This window comes from Magallana gigas, chromosome 2 (assembly GCF_963853765.1).
Source record: "Magallana gigas chromosome 2, xbMagGiga1.1, whole genome shotgun sequence".
In the NCBI taxonomy this organism is placed as follows: domain Eukaryota; kingdom Metazoa; phylum Mollusca; class Bivalvia; order Ostreida; family Ostreidae; genus Magallana; species Magallana gigas.
The window spans coordinates 14,001,728-14,019,451 of record NC_088854.1 but is presented as its reverse complement, the minus strand read 5'-3'; the positions used below and the strand labels follow the sequence as shown (position 1 = coordinate 14,019,451).

General features: G+C 33.8%; 1 pseudogene; it reads right to left on the bottom strand.

Moving 5' to 3' along the window:
* Positions 1-658: 658 nt before the first annotated feature.
* LOC136272740 (epidermal growth factor receptor-like) overlaps positions 659-17,724 on the bottom strand; it is an 86,757-nt pseudogene continuing 69,691 nt past the window's right edge.

Below are 17,724 nucleotides of genomic sequence, written 5' to 3'. Positions count from 1 at the left end.
TCAAGAGAGTCTTACCTTGTCCATCTATTAAATCTGCATATGCCCTAGGTTTGGAAGACTTTGGCTGAAGATAGTCATCTTCATCCAGAGGTAACTGCATTTTGTTGAAGCCGGGAGAGTGCTTTGTGTAATGATTAGGGATGTTGGCTTTTCCGGCAGAACCATTTCTGCGTGGTCTTTTATGCAGGCACGTAGCATCAGGGGGGGGCCAGGGGGGCCTGGCCCCCCCACTTTTTCTCGCAGCAACCAATTTTTTAAAATTTACCTATAAAAAAATGAATTATAACGGAGTTGGCCCCCCCACTTTTTTGGAAGTAAGTAAAAAAATGATATGAAAATAAGGAAATGAGGAGTGAAATTGAAGTTACTCCCCCCCCCCCCCCACGGATTAGGAATTTCATGATTTGGAGGGAAAAATTTGGAAGTATAGATTAGAGTCTAACCCCCCCCCCCCCCCCCCCCCCCACGGATTAGGATTTTGAAGATTTTTGGAAACTTTTAAATTTCCTTTTTAATTTTTTTTTTGCTTGTCAAGATTTTTTGGATTGGTCTGGCCCCCCACTTTCAAAAACGATGCTACGTGCCTGTTATGACCAGTGTCAGTTTCATCTTCAGAAAAGATAACACACAAATAAAACTCATTTGGCCATATTACTACATATGCTTGTTTATTTAACATTCCAGGGACTAGTAAAGATCTTTCATGTAAAAATAAATCTTGTGTCATGACCAGCTGTGTGGAGAACTTTGACAGGGTCGGAGCTGTAACGTGAGTTAACACTATCTCCACGAATTCTGGACGGATCTTGAGCTCTCTGATCTCGAGCCTTGGCTGCCGACTCGAGATGACCGTATTGTTTTTCTCGACGAGCTGGTGCTTGGATTTCTTTCATAGGTATGGCATTTGAAGAGGGTGAGGATGCCTCATATGGCAGTAATGGAGTCTGTGAATTAAAACACTCAAAACTCAAATAAATTCAATTTGTTTTTAAATTAAAACATTAGGTAATCACAGATTACTAAGCTCACTGAGACGAAGCATCACCTTTATGAGGCATCACCTTTATGAGGCATCACCTTTATGAGACTACCTTTATCATATTATATGAAAATCATACTTTATGATTTTTGATATTCATGGATACTGTTTTGACACAATATCGTATATCATCTGTTAAACAAGAGGCCCATGGGCCACATCGCTCACCTGAGGAACAATAGGTATGATAAAATCAGCTTAATGGAGTCATAATACAAACTATTGGACAATGTACAATAATACATGTAGATCCTGTATAAATAAAATCCATTTTCCCCTGGATATTCTTATGTTTATAATCATTAGTCCCTTTTCTAACAGGATGATTTTATAGTCATATCATATGTTGAGTATTGCAGTTCTCAAAAAGATCCTTTACAATAGTTTATATATGGGATATAAACGTACATCAACCTCTGAACCTTCTCGTGAGGCCAAAGAATTGTCCTGGGGCAATTATAAAGAATCATCTGCCTGATTAGTTTCTGATAAGATTTTTAAAGATTTACCCTATATATTCCTTTGTTTAACTTTGACCCCCCATTGTGGCCCCACCCTACCCCTGGGGATCATGATTTTCACAACTTTGAATCTACACTACCTGAGGATGCTTTCACACAAGTTTCAGCTTTCCTGACTGATTAGTTTCTGAGAAGAAGATTTTTAAAGATTTACTCTGTTTATTCCTATGTAAAACATCGACCTCCCATTGTGGCCCAAACCTACCCCCAGGGTTATGATTTTCACAAATTTGAATCTACACTACCTGAGGATGCTCCCACACAAGTTTCAGCTTTCCTGGCTAATTAGTTTCTGAGAAGATTTTTAAAGATTTACTCTATATAATCATATGTTAAACTTCGACCCCACATTGTGGCCCCACCCTACCCCCAGGGGTTATTATTTTCACAACTTTGAATCTACACTACCTGAGGATGCTTCCACACAAGTGTCAGCTTTCCTGGCCGATTAGTTTCTGAGAAGAAGATTTTTATAGATTTACTCTATATATTCCTGTTAAACTTCGATCTCCCATTGTGGCCCCACCCTACCCCCGGGGGTCATGATTTTCACAAATTTGAATCTACATTACCTGATGATGCTTTCACACAAGTTTTAGCTTTCCTGGCTTATTAGTTTCTGAGAAGAAGATTTTTAAAGATTTACTCTGTATATTCATTTGTTAAACTTAGACCCCCATTGTGGCCCCACCCTCAGGTGAGCTAAAAATGTTAAGTTTACAATACAATAAGTTGTTAAAGTTGGTTTCTGGAAGAACAGACTTTGAAAATTTTCTTAATAAATATTAACAAATTTTTTACTTTTTTAATCTTTAGTTTTTAAGATCTGTGTACAAACATAGAATTGTGAGCAAATCTCTGTATCTTGCTTATAATTCGAAGTATAACACTCAAATATGGTTAGTAAATAGAAATTGTAAACAATCAAACACAAGAAACATGCACTACATGTATAACAGATAAAGAACACAATTTATATTTTTGAAATGAATCATATATATACATGTATATACCTACATATTTCCGTCAGCGATATCAAACTCTATTTAAACTGAATAAACTCGAGAAAATGCCGAGCATCTCAACAAAACCTATTGCATTAATCTACCATTACGCAAAAGATAATGCCGAATTACCGATAGAATGAATTGTATTTCAGTAGGCACCTACCCCTACATCAGATTTTGCTTAATTTGCGCAGGTAACCAGTTAACTGTTTGATTTACCGAAGTCTCTGTTTGATTTGATACGTAAAAATCACGAAATACAGACGATAGTTTCCAGGTTACAAAGCATAAATAATGAAAACGAAACGAAAATCAGAACAAGCTAACACCAACGTCATGTGTGAAAACTGTCAACGCATTGAAATATTTGCCTCAATTTACTTCACAAAATCGGCACCAATATATTTTGCATGTTTCAAAATTTCCCTTCATACGCGAACAGTTGCATAACAAGCAAATTCATCATAGTCAGATCGACCCTTTTTCGTATAATGTCATGGCTGCTTTAAACAAAGAACCTCGTTTTAGAAGTATGGAATACGAGTCTTGGTAAAATGGGTATGCAAACCCGGGCCGTGGCAAAATAAAAGCCGGGGCAGATCGACAATCGTCAATTCCAAATACACATTATTTTGCAGCAATATTTACAGCGAATACAAATATACTAGTCCATCAAATATCCTGAAATTTTAATGAGATTGGCAGATTAATAAATGCCAATCTTTTGTTTTGCCTTGGCCAAGTCTTGCCTACCAATTTTACCGGATGCCGAACCCGAAGCTATTAAACTGATTGAAACACGCCTTTCCTTTATTATTATTTTCGTAATAACTCAGATTTGAAACAGAATTACCCCTTAATTTTTGCAATTTATATTTTCCTTCCCATAAGGATAATTTATGCTAAAGTACGTTGAATTTGCCTTGGTAGTTCTTGAGAAGAAGATTTTTAAAAATGCACCCCCCCTTTTTCTACAATTTCAAGGTTTTCTCCGCTTTGAATACAGATCGGACTTTTATTTCTGCAATTTATATTCGCCCTCCCATAAGGATGCTTTGTGCCAAATTTGGTTGAAATTGGATAAGCGGTTTTAGAGAAGAAGTTCAAAATGTAAAAAGTTTACAGACGGACAGACGGACGGACGACGGACAAAATGTGATCAGAATAGCTCACTTGAGATTTCAGCTCAGGTGAGCTAAAAATTGTATGATAATCATATGTTTTTTGACACAACCCCACGCATTAACGCTTCAGTGACCTATTTTCTAAGATTTGCTAGTACTTTCAACATAACTATATCTTCTACAAAAATTACTATACAATTGATTTTATCAAAGATTTAAATTACAATTATGAAGGAAAACACACAACTGCGTAGCACAGGCATCGGAACCGGGGGGCTATTGTGAGTTGGGGGGGGGGGGGGGAGTAAGGGTGGTTAGCCCCCCCCCCTTTTTTTTCAAAGTTATACATGTCCGTAACCACAAGACCCTTTTTTTTGTTTGTCAAGATTTTTGATAAGTTTAGCCTTCGTCTCGGTGAGCTAAAAAGCTTCAGGCCTATACAAAATAGTAAAACTTAAAGGAAATAATGTAAATACTAGACACGATCTCGTTGCGAGCAACGAGGAGGTCTTCCGTCCGATTTTTAGAAGAGGAAATGACATTGCCCTTAATATTCGTCAACGAAACATATCTGGAAATGGAGGCCGGATTTGAGAATTATGTATGAAAGACTATCTACCCGTCTCATAAGAATGTTCTTGTCATTTCAAACACATTTTGTTCAACAAGTGTTTAGGAATTTTGTAACATTCTCGAGATATCTGGAGAAGGTCGTTTTAGGGGCCGATATGTAACTACTTTTAGGGACCGGATAACAAAGAAATTATGGTTGCAGATTGTTAAGCTCAAATTTTTTAGCATCTTCTGTCCAATATTGCTTTTCGGAATTTTCCTCCATTATGAGATATTAAAGATCAAAGTTTCAGATATCTGGCCCCTTAAAATCTATAATTAATTAACAAAGGAGTAAATAATTGTCATGCATAGGTAAACAACGTTATTAGAACTATAATTGCTTCTATAACGTATATCAAAATATTTCATAATAAAAAGTTACCATTGAAAAACTTTAGAGCCCTCTCGGCCCCTAATTTTAAGGGCCAGCCCCTTTTCCTTGATGCCAAATGAAAGTTCTTGGTTTTATAAATTTTTTTTGTTCTACATGCATTAGGAAAATACAATCGTGAAAAGAGATATTGAAAAAAAAACCACGAACCTCTGAAATCTTAAATATCTCAAAATCGGAAGTGACGTCATCATTCAAAAAAAAATTCCAACAAGGTTCAGATCAATACCTATCAGATATGTAAGTTTGACGTAAATCAGTTCAGCCGTTTTTGAGAAATTCGTTGGAAACGAGAGACCTTAACGAGATATTAAGGATCAAAATTTTGGACTTCTGGCTCCCTAAAATCCCTAATTACGTAATAAAGGAGCAATTGATTGCCATGTATAGATAAATAACCTTATAGTGAACATAATTGCTTCTATTATGTACTGCAAAATATTTCACAGTTAAAAGTTATCTTTAAAAAACTTTAGAGTCCCCTCAGCCCCTTATTTGAAGGGACAGCCCCTTTGTCTTGGTATCATAAGAATGTTCTTGTCATTTCAAACACATTTTGTTCAACAAGTGTTTAGAAATTCTGTACCGTTCTCGAGATATCTGGAGAAGGTCGTTTTAGGGGCCGACCCTGTAACTCCTTTTAGGGACCACAAAACAAAGAAATTATGGTTGCAAATTGTTAAGCTCAAATTTTTAAGCATCTTCTGTTCAATATTAGTTTTTAAGACTTTTCGTCCATTTTGAGATATTGAGGATTAAAGTTTTGGACTTTGGGCCCCTTGAAATCCCTAATTACGTAATATATGAGCAAATGATTGCCGTGTATACGTAAATAACCTTATAATGAACATAATTGCTTCTATAACGTGTTACAAAATATTTCACTAAAAAGATATAATTAAAAGACTTTAGTGCCCTTTCAACCCCTTATTTGAAGGGCCAACCCCTTTTCCTTGATGTCATAAGAATGTTCTTGTCATTTAAAACACATTTTGTTCAACAAGTGTTTAGAAATTTTGTACCCTTCTCGAGATATCTGGAGAAGGTCGTTTTAGGGGCCGACCCTGTAACTCCTTTTAGGGACCGCATAACAAAGAAATTAAGGTGGCATATTGTTGAGCTCAATATTTTGAGCACCTTCTGTTCAATATTGCTTTTCAGAATTTTCCTCCATTTTGAGATATTGAGGATCAAAGTTTTGAACTTCTGGCCCCTTGAAATCCCTAATTAGGTAATTTAGGAGTAAACGATTGTCATGTATAGATAAATAACCTTATAATGAACATAATTGCTTCTATAATATATCACAAAATATTTCACCGTAAAAAGATATTATTAAAAGACTTTAGAGCCCTTTCAGTCCCTTCTTTGAAGGGCCAGCTCCTTTTTCTTGATGTCAAATGAATGCTCTTGACGTTATAAAGTTTTTTTGTTCTACATGCATTAGCAAAATACTAACAAGAAAAGAGATATTGAAAGAAAACCACGAAAAATCACGACGCTTTTTCAACCGCAATTTTCGAGCTCATGCATCTCGGCACTTTTGGTCACAAAAAAATATATGAACATATTTCAGATCTACAACCTTTTGTTTACAATCCCTGAAAGTTTGAACTCAATATCTCAAATAGTTTAGGAGTTTATCCCCGGACAAGCCGACCCTCTGAAAATCGTTAAATTGTAAATATCTCAAAACCGGTGGTGACGTCATCATTCAAAAAAATGTCCAACAAGGTTTAGTTTAATACCTATCAGATCTGAAAGTTTAACGTAAATCGGTTCAGCCGTTTCTGAGAAATCGCGTTCACAAAATTGGTAAGAAAAAAAAAATAATAATAACTAGAGCAAAGCTCGTTGCAAAGCAACGAGTAGGTCTTCCGTTATTATCGGAAGTAAAGCTGGAAGTTCCTGTAAGAAGCAGAGCTCTTAAACCAATAACAAGAGTAACTAAAATAAAAAGATGAAAAAAATCGAATTGTTCCTGGTACGACTTAACAAAATTCGAATGATTTTAAGTACGACTTAACAAAAACCTTTCTGATTTCAAGAACGATTTAACAAAAAAATCCGAAAGTGTTCAAGTACGACTTAACAATTATTTTTGGTACGGGTTTAATTTTACTTTGAACATTACGCTATTTTTTAAACCAAGGACGCGGAATCAAAATTTCCGGAAAAATCAATTTTTAAACCCTGATATCTCTGTAATGCATCGTCCGATTTTAAAACGGCTTTTAGTGTTAGATTCAGCTTAATAAAAGCTGCTTTGCTGGTTTATGATTAATATCAAATTATTGGTCAGAAAAGAGTTATTATAAAAAGACTTAGTAGCCCTCCTGACCCCTAATTTGAGGTGTCAGCCCCTTTTTCTTGATATCAAATAAAAGGTCTCGCTAATATAAACATATTTTGTTCTACAAGTGTTCACAAATTGTAAACCGTTCTCGAGATATCTTAACAACTGTGTTTTAGGGGCTGAACCTTTAACTCCTTACCGGGGCCACTAACAACAAAATTTTTGGTATCATATTGTTAAGAACATTATTTTGAACAATTTTTGTTCTACATTGCTTTTCAAAATATTTATCCTTTTTCAGATATTAATGATCAAAGTTTTGAATTCTGGCCCCTTGAAACCCCTAATTACGTAATATATGACTTAAGTATGGTACTGTATAGATAAACAGCTGTACAATGAACAGTTTTGCTTCTATAATTAATAACAAATTATTTTTCAGTAAAGACTTATTGTAAGAAGACATTGGAGCCCTCTTGGCCCCTAATTTGAGGGGCCAGCCCCTTTTTCTTGATATCAAATGAAAGGTCTCGATAAAATAAACATATTTTGTTTTACAAGTGTTCACGAAATGTTAACGGTTCTTGAGATATCTGTAGAAATGTGTTTTAGGGGCCGACCCTTTAACTTCTAAATGGGGTCATAAACAAAAACATTTAAGGTTGCATACTGAACAGAACATTATTTTGAGCAACTTTTGTGCTACATTGCTTTTAAAAATATTTCTCCTTCTTCAGATATTAATTATCAAAGTTTTGAACTTCTGGCCCCTTGAAGCCCCTAATTACGTAAAATATGGCTTAAACATGGTACTGTATAGATAAACAGCTGTACAATGAACATTTTTGCTTCTATAACTAATAACAAATTATTGTTCAGTAAAGAGTTATTGTAAGAAGACTTTACAGCCCTCTTGGTCCCTATTTTGAGGGGTCAGCCCCTTTTTCTTGATATCAAACCAAAGCCCTTGTAATTTGAAACAACTTTTGCATTACATGTTTTAACAAAATATGTACACATCGAAAGGTATTACAGAAAATGTGCAAAAATTTCGTGAAAAAATTTGGTGCTAATTTTCAGGTTCAGGCGAGCTTCAAGGCCTTGAGCAATTTTCATAATTGGAAGCATGGGGGTACATCTACAGACATTCATCTACAATCCCTAAAAATTTTAAGCTTCTACCTTGATTAGTTTCGGAGGAGATGTGTGGACAAAATGACCCTTAAAAATTTACAAAATCGTCTATATCTGAAACCGGAAGTGATGTCATCATTTCAAAATTTAATAATATGTAGCGACGACATTGTTCTATCACTCCTGAAAATTTCGTGCAAATCGGTTTGGTAGTTTTTGAGACATGACGCTCCAAAAAAGTCAGAAAAAAAAAAAAAAAAAAAAAAAGAACTAGAGCAAAGCTCGTTGCAAAGCAACGAGTGGGTCTTTCCGTTAATGTAAAAGTAAAGCTAAAAAATTTCTAAGAACCAGAGTTCTTAAACCAATAAACATAAATAAATAAAACAAAAAGAAAAAAAATCAAATTATTTTTGGTACGAGTTCACAAAATCCGAATGATTCTAAGTACGAATTACCAAAAAACATTATCAATTTCAGGAACGACTTAGCAAATACAAATCCGAATGTGTTTAAATACGATTTAACAATTATCGAATTATTTTAGGTACGAGTTAATTTAACTTTGAACATAACACTATATTGATTACCAAGAATGTGGAATCAAAATTTCCGGAAAAGTCTATTTTTACACACCTATATCTCTGTAACACATCGGTCGATTTTAAAACGGATTTCAGTTTTAAATTAAACTTAATAAGCTCTTATTTTTGCTTTAATGATTAATAACAAATTACCGCTCTAAAAAGGTTACCATAAAAAGACTTTGTAGCCCTCCTGGCCCCTAATTTAAGGGATCAGCCCCTTTTTCTTGATATCAAATGAAAGGTCTCGCAAATATTAACATATTTTGTTTAACAAGTGTTCACGAATTGTTAACCGTTATAGAGATATTGAACAACTGTGTTTTAGGGGCAGACCCTTCAACTCCTTACAGGAGCCCAAACAAAATTTTTAGGTATCACATTGTTAAGAACATTATTTTGAGCAACTTTTGTTCTACAATGCTTTTCAAAATATTTCTCCTTTTCAAGATTATAATGATCAAAGTTTTGGACTTCTGGCCCCTTGAAACCCCTAATTATGTAACATATGACTTTAGTATGGTCCTGTATAGATGAACAGCTGTACAATGATTACAATAATAAATCTATAATTAATAACAAATTATTTTTCAGTAAAGTGTTATTATATAAAGACTTTAGAACGCTCTTGGCCCCTAATTTGAGGAGCCAGCCCCTTTTTCTTAATATTAAATAAAAGATCTTATAAATATAAACATATTTTGTTTAATAAGTGTTCAGAAATTGTTGACCGATTTGGAGATATCTGAACAACAGTGTTTTAGGGGCCCACCCTTAAACTCCTCACTGGGGCCATAAACCATAAATTTTAAGATACCATGTTCTAAAGAACATTATTTTAAGCAACTTTTGTTTAACATTGCTTTTCAAAATATTTCTCCTTTTCAAGATATTAATGATCAAAGTTTTGGTCTTCTGGCCCCTTTAAACCCAAAATTACGTAACAAATGGTTAAAATAAGGTACTGTGTAGATAAACAGCTGTACAGTAAACATGTTTTCTTCTCTAATTAATGACAAAGTATTGCTCAGTAAAGAGTTAAAATTAAAAGACTTTAGGGCCCTCCTGGCCCCTAATTAAAGGGGCCAGCCCCTTTTTATTAAAACAAAACAAAAGCTCGTGTAAATTTTAACAACTTTTGCATTACATGTTTTAACAAATTATCTACAGGTTAAAAGATATTTTGCAAAACGTGCTAAAATGTTGCCAAAACTTTTGGTGCTAATTTTCGACCTCGGGCGAGCTTCGGCGCCATGCGCATTTTCAACAATGTCAAATACAGAGGATCATCTACAGACACGCAGCAATGTTAAGGCGTCCCGATGCTAAAATACGACTGGAAAACGATATTATTTGAATCATCGCAAAAATACTTTGACCAGGAGTATTCCTTAAAATCTATGTTACATTTATTGACACCGATGTTAAACATTTTATTTGATGCATTTTGTGACGTCATATGTTCTTTGTAATCACGTGACGGGCGAATCCTAGTATTGCAAATGATCTTTTTAAATCGCATCGGTGCAGGTGATTAATGACATTAAATCAAACATATTTTTAAGAAAAATCCTTTCTTAAGTCATATACTTTGAAGTTCTTGCTTGGAAAGGAAATAGATATTTCGTTTATCGAAGATATTGTTGAAACATTCCAGAAAATCATCAAAATAATGCACATTTTTACTAATCAAAAGCGATTTACAAAAAATGGGGGTTAATCCGTAGGTTTCCGTAGCACGATTCACATTGGTACTTATATTCTCTACCAATTTTACGTAAAATATTCTAAAATTATGTTGATCTTTCACCTGCGCTAAGCTGGTTTTACATGCATCAAAATTTCTTCATTTAGTTGTTTACACGTAGCAGGGAGAGTCTCCAAACCACTAGTTTATAAATTGTCTTTTACTTATAACGAAGCTTTACAACTGCCGATTATTTGATACTGGTTTTTAATATGAATGAATTCTGTACGTCCAGCATTAACGGCAGCATCTATGTAAAGGAAACATGCGGTTTTATAGTGGTTTGATGTAATTCACTTTTAACGTTGAGATACATTCCCTGGGAACTATCGACAGGAATGCAGATCGTGACGTCAAAGTTAATTATGACGTCATATCGTATGAAGAACAGACAAGTGACTTTCTACACATCGCTGTAAAATCCATCGGGAAGCCTTAACATGCCCGCGCATCCATTTACATATTTCTGAAAGTTTCACGTTTCTATACCCTTTAGTTTAGGAGGAGTTACGTGGACAAAATGGTCCTTAAAAATTCACAAAATCTTAAGAATCTAAAACCGGAAGTGACGTCATCGGCTCAAAATTGTATAATCGCAAGCACTTTCTATGTTCTATCAGTCCTGTAAGTTTGGTGGAAATCGACCAAATAGTTTTTAAATTATAGCTCTCGAAAAATGTCAGAGGAAAAATAATTTAAAATAATAATAAAAAGAAACCGTAGAATAACAAGAGGGTCTTCCGTTGGAAACGGAAGACCCTAATAATAAGAATAAAGAAAAAGAAACCGTAGAATAACAAGAGGGTCTTCTGTTGGAAACGGAAGACCCTAATAATAGGGAAAAAGAAACCTAAGAAAAACAATAAGGTCTTCCGTTGGAAACGGAAGACCTTAATTACTAGTGGTTGTCATATGACCGTTACGTAGTGATGGTAAGTAAACTTTACTGGCTTATGGTATGATGCAGGCTTGGACCAAATTACCTTGTAAAGTAATGCATTAATGATTACATTATCATTACTTCATGCTTATGGGCTTTACATTACCATTACTAAATTTTCTTGAAGTAATGCATTACATTACCATTATGCTGTGAAAAGTCAATAATAAGTCTTAAAAAAGTAAGGCTAAAATAAAAAAGTTTTTGCAAATGTTTCATACAGGAAACGCACATATCCAAAGGTTCACATTCACAGTCAGGTTAAAATATGATTTAAACGAAACTGATGTTGCATTTTATGAGCTTCAAAGTTTCCAAGGTTTCATCTTTTAACTGTATCCTGACTATTCTAAATATAGGTTATACAGAAGCGGTCCCAGGAAGCTGGAACTTAAAGATACTGTATCACAATCTGTGCTAAAGAAGGATGTAAGTGTTCATTTGTTTTCCAAAAAAGAAGGTCTGCTTCACATATCTACAGGTTCATGTCAAATAGAATGATTTAAACAAGACTGATGTTACATTTTATGAGCTTCAAAGTTTCCAAAGTATCATCTTTTAACTGTATCCTGACTATACTAAATAAAGGTTATACAGGAGCGGTCCCAGGAAGCTGGAACTTAAAGATACTGTTTCACAATTCTTGCTATAGAAGGATGTAAGTGTTAATTTTTTCCAGAAAAGAGTGTCTGCTTAAAATATCTACCAATTCATGTTTACTATCAGGTTCTAATATAATGATTTATGCAAGACTAGGGTTGCATTTTATGAGCATCAAAGTTTCCAAGGTTTCATCTTTTAACCAATCCTAGATGGTTTAAAATCTTCTCATCTACACTAAATATAGGTTCTATAGAATAGTCTCAGGATGCTGGAACTTAAAGATACTACCCGGTAATTCACAATCTCTGTTAAAGAAGGATATGTGTTCATTTGTTTTTCAGAAAAGAAGAAGGTCTGCTTAACATATCTACAGATTCATGTCAAACAAGACTGATGTTGCATTTTATGAGCATCAAAGTTTCAAAGGTTTCATCTTTTAACCAATCCTAGAGGGTTTGAAAATCTTCTCATCTACACTAAATAAAGGTTCTATAGAACAGTCTAAGGAAGCAGAAACTTGGAGATACTGCTTCACGATATTTGCTAAAGAAGGATGTAAGTGTTCATTTGTTTTCCAAAAAAGAAGGGGGTCAGCACTTTAAATGGGTTAAACAAGTGAAAAGCTGTCAACGTGACAGCAAACCGGGTTTTCTTTTTTGTAAACTGTATCCATAATTCATGTCAACCCGTATCCAGTGAAATGGAGTACCCTACATGTATATGCAACCTTTTTAGCCAAAAAATGACTAAGTTCAAAAGCTAGTATTTTTTTCATAAATTATCGTAAATCAAAATCCTAGCAATATGCACACCTCTGATATATGTACAATTGATCTGCAAAAGAACAACGTCCTATCTTGAGAACTATAGGAGGAGTTATCCGTACAATGAGGGTTCCCTATATGCAATATTTTGCCAAAAAATGACTAGGTTCAAAAGCTGGTATTTTTTTCATAAATTATTGGAAATCAAAATCCTAGCAATATGCACACCTCTGATATATGTACAATTGATCTGCAAAATAACAACTTCCTATCTTAAGAACTGTAGAAGAATTTATCCGTACAATGAGGGTACCCTATATGCAATATTTTGCCAAAAAATGACTAGGTTCAAAAGCTGGTATTTTTTCGATAAATTATCAGAAATCAAAATCCTAGCAATATGCACACCTCTGATATATGTACAATTGATCTGCAAAAGAACAACTTCCTATCTTGAGAACTGTAGGAGGAGTTATCAGTACAATGAGGGTACCCTGTATGCAATATTTTGCCAAAAAATGACTAAGTTCAAAAGCTGGTATTTTTTCGATAAATTATCAGAAATCAAAATCCTAGCAATTTGCACACCTCTGATATATGTACAATTGATCTGCAAAAGAACAACTTCCTATCTTGAAAACTGTAGGAGGAGTTATCCGTACAATGAGGGTACCCTTTTGGCAGCCGCCCGCCCATCCGCCCGCCCATCATTTTCACCATTTTAATAACCGGATTTTTCCGTTGGAAAACCCGGTTAAAAATTAAAAGTGACTTTCAAGCTTCCAGAGATCATGGTTGAAAAGTACACTCATTTTGCTTTAAAAGTTGCCTTCCTCTAACTCTTCAGGAAGGATAAAATGGTCTAATGGATTAGAAATTATTCTGCAGATCCATGCAAACCAGATCAGTGAACAACAGTCAAGAGAAGGGAATTAGGGTGTTCAGCACTTTTTCAAACAATTGATTGTACTGACATTTAGATAATCCTGAGGGCATTGTGTGTTGTTGGCACATTCGTCACAATAAAGAATTTATTGAATGCACAACTGACTTGAGTAAATTTTTCAAACTCTTTATAATGGCACTCCTAAGCATTTTTTTCAGTTGTGTTGTTATAGCTAGTAGTATAGACAATCTTATTATTATTATTTTATTCAAAAATACAACAAAAATATTTTATCTTATGAATTATTTCTTCTTTCATTAAAATAATTTTTAATCAAGTACATTTTCATTGTAATATGCCAGCACTACATTAGATTTTGGAAAGTAATGTATTACTTGTAATGCTAAATTTGTGGCATTACACATCACTGACATTACATTGAAAATATGTACTGCATTGCAATGCATTATCAATACTTTTAGTACCCAAACTCTGGTATGAATCATATGATAAAAAAAATTTGTAAAAAATACTTTTCCAATAAAGAGGAAAAGAACTGATCAGCAAACAGACCTTTGGTGAGACAGGGATGGTGGGGATCTCCACTGATGCCCTGGGGGTGGGCTGTAGATAGTCCTCTGCTTCGATTACTTCTTCGGGGCCATCGACCGCCACACTAAGACTACGAGCCAGGTCATTTTTATTGTAGGAATGACTGGGGAGTCGCATCAACTTGTCACCCTACAAAGACCAGAGTCCAGCTCCAAATTAACAAATCAACATACTTACAGAAATGAAATTACTTTATTCTATTGTTAAGAAAACTTAACAAGTAAAAGTTTGATTCATGTAACATATACATTGTTTAAAAATTAACCTCTAAAGCATAAAAGGTCAAATTAAAAACAATTGGCTGACATGCAAACAAACTTAGATATCTAAAAAAGTTTTATCGTCTTACAGACGTCTAAGGCAGGCATGTTACATGTATTTTCATTCTTTTAAAACTGCCATGCAATGTAACTATGGTAATATGAAGAAATTCATGTCTGTCTGCTCTACTGGTACACATACTTCATATGTCATCATTAGGTTAGAAAAAAAAACTCTACTCTCGTCTATACATGCAACAGCATAATCTAACATAAATACAGGACAAAATGATTGATGTACAAAATTATGAAAAAACAAGATATCTGTGAGCCAATGCTCACTAGTGATACCCCCGCTCTGATGTAAATATGCAAAATAAGCAAAGTCGACATTTAACAGAAAGCTGGCATCCGATTGGTACAGAAATATATCCCACAATATGGCATGCCTAAACAAATAGTGTGTTAAAATTTCAAGCATCTGCGTTAAATAGTTGCTGAGAAATCTCTGAGGAAAATTTGTTTGAAAATTTTGGCTAAAATAAACAAAGTACTCATTCAACAGGAAGTTGACGTCCGATTGGTACAAAAATATATCCCACGATATGGCATGCCTTAACAAACACTATGTAATTTTTTCAAGCATCTGCAATATATAGCTGCAAGGAAATCTTTGACGAAAATTTCTTTGAAAATTTTGGCTAAAAATAAACAGTCATTATTTAACAGGAAGTTGACGTCCGATTGATACAAAAATATATCCCACAATATGGCATGCCAAAACAAATAGTGTGTTAAAATGTCAAGCATCTGCGATAAATAGTTGCTGAGAAATTTTTGACGGACATTTGTTTGAAAATTTTGGCTAAAAATAAACAAAGTACTCATTAAACAGGAAGTTGACGTCTGATTGGTACAAAAATATATCCCACGATATGGCATGCCTTATGCCTTAACAAACACTGTGTAAAATTTTCAAGCATCTGCGATAAAAAGTTGCTGAGAAATCTTTGACGAACATTTGTTTGAAAATTTTGGTTAAAAAATAAGCTAAGTACTCATTCAACAGGAAGTTGACGTCTGATTGGTACAAAAATACATCCCACGATAAAGCATGCCTATACAAATACTGTGTAAAAATTTCAAGCATCTGCGATAAACAGTTGCTGAGAATTCTTTGACAAAAATATTTTTGAAAATTTTGGCTTAAATAAACAAAGTCATCATTTAAAAGGAAGTTGACGTCCGATTGGTACAAAAATATATCCCGTGATATAGCATGCCTATACAAATACTGTGTAAAAATTTCAAGCATCTGCAATAAACATTTGCTGATATTCTTTGACAAAAATTTGTTTAAAAATTTTTGCAAAAAATAAACAAAGTCGTCATTTAACATGAAGTTGACGTCTGATTGTACAAAAATATATTCCACAATATGGCATGCCTATACAAATATTGTGTAAAAATTTTAAGTATCTGCGATAAATTGTAGGTGAGAAATCTTTGACGAAAATTTGTTTGAAAATTTTGGTTAAAAAATAAGCAAAGTCGTCATTTTACAGGAAGTTGACGTCCGATTGATACAAAAATATATCCCACGATATGGCATGCCTTAACAAATAGTGTGTTAAAATTTCAAGCATCTGCGATAAATAGTTGCTGAGAAATTTTTGACGGACATTTGCTTGAAAATTTTGGTTAAAAATAAACAAAGTACCCATTAAACAGGAAGTTGACGTCTGATTGGTACAAAAATATATCCCACGATATGGCATGCCTTATGCCTTAACACTGTGTAAAATTTTCAAGCATCTGCGATAAAAAGTTGCTGAGAAATCTTTGACGAACATTTGTTTGAAAATTTTGGTTAAAAAAATAAGCTAAGTACTCATTCAACAGGAAGTTGACGTCTGATTGGTACAAAAATACATCCCATAATAAAGCATGCCTATACAAATACTGTGTAAAAATTTCAAGCATCTGCGATAAACAGTTGCTGAGAATTCTTTGACAAAAATTTTTTTAAAAATTTTGGCTAAAATAAACAAAGTCATCATTTAAAAGGAAGTTGGCGTCTGATTGGTACAAAAATATATCCGATGATATAGCATGCCTTTACAAATACTGTGTAAAAATTTCAAGCATCTGCAATAAACATTTGCTGATATTCTTTGACAAAAATTTGTTTAAAAATTTTTGCAAAAAAAACAAAGTCGTCATTTAACAGGAAGTTGACGTCTGATTGAACAAAAATATATTCCACAATATGGCATGCCTATACAAATATTGTGTAAAAATTTCAAGCATCTGAAATAAATTGTAGCTGAGAAATCTTTGACGAAAATTTGTTTGAAAATTTTGGTTAAAAAATAAGCAAAGTCGTCATTTTACAGGAAGTTGACGTCCAATTGATACAAAAATATATCCCACGGTATGGCATGCCTTAACAAACACTGTGTAAAATTTTCAAGCATCTGCAAAGTTGCTGAGAAATCTTTGACGAACATTTGTTTGAAAATTTTGGTTAAAAAATAAGCTAAGTACTCATTCAACAGGAAGTTGACGTCTGATTGGTACAAAAATACATCCCACGATAAAGCATGCCTATACAAATACTGTGTAAAAATTTCAAGCATCTGCGATAAACAGTTGCTGAGAATTCTTTGACAAAAATATTTTTGAAAATTTTGGCTTAAATAAACAAAGTCATCATTTAAAAGGAAGTTGACGTCCGATTGGTACAAAAATATATCCCGTGATATAGCATGCCTATACAAATACTGTGTAAAAATTTCAAGCATCTGCAATAAACATTTGCTGATATTCTTTGACAAAAATTTGTTTAAAAATTTTTGCAAAAAATAAACAAAGTCGTCATTTAACATGAAGTTGACGTCTGATTGTACAAAAATATATTCCACAATATGGCATGCCTATACAAATATTGTGTAAAAATTTTAAGTATCTGCGATAAATTGTAGGTGAGAAATCTTTGACGAAAATTTGTTTGAAAATTTTGGTTAAAAAATAAGCAAAGTCGTCATTTTACAGGAAGTTGACGTCCGATTGATACAAAAATATATCCCACGATATGGCATGCCTTAACAAATAGTGTGTTAAAATTTCAAGCATCTGCGATAAATAGTTGCTGAGAAATTTTTGACGGACATTTGTTTGAAAATTTTGGTTAAAAATAAACAA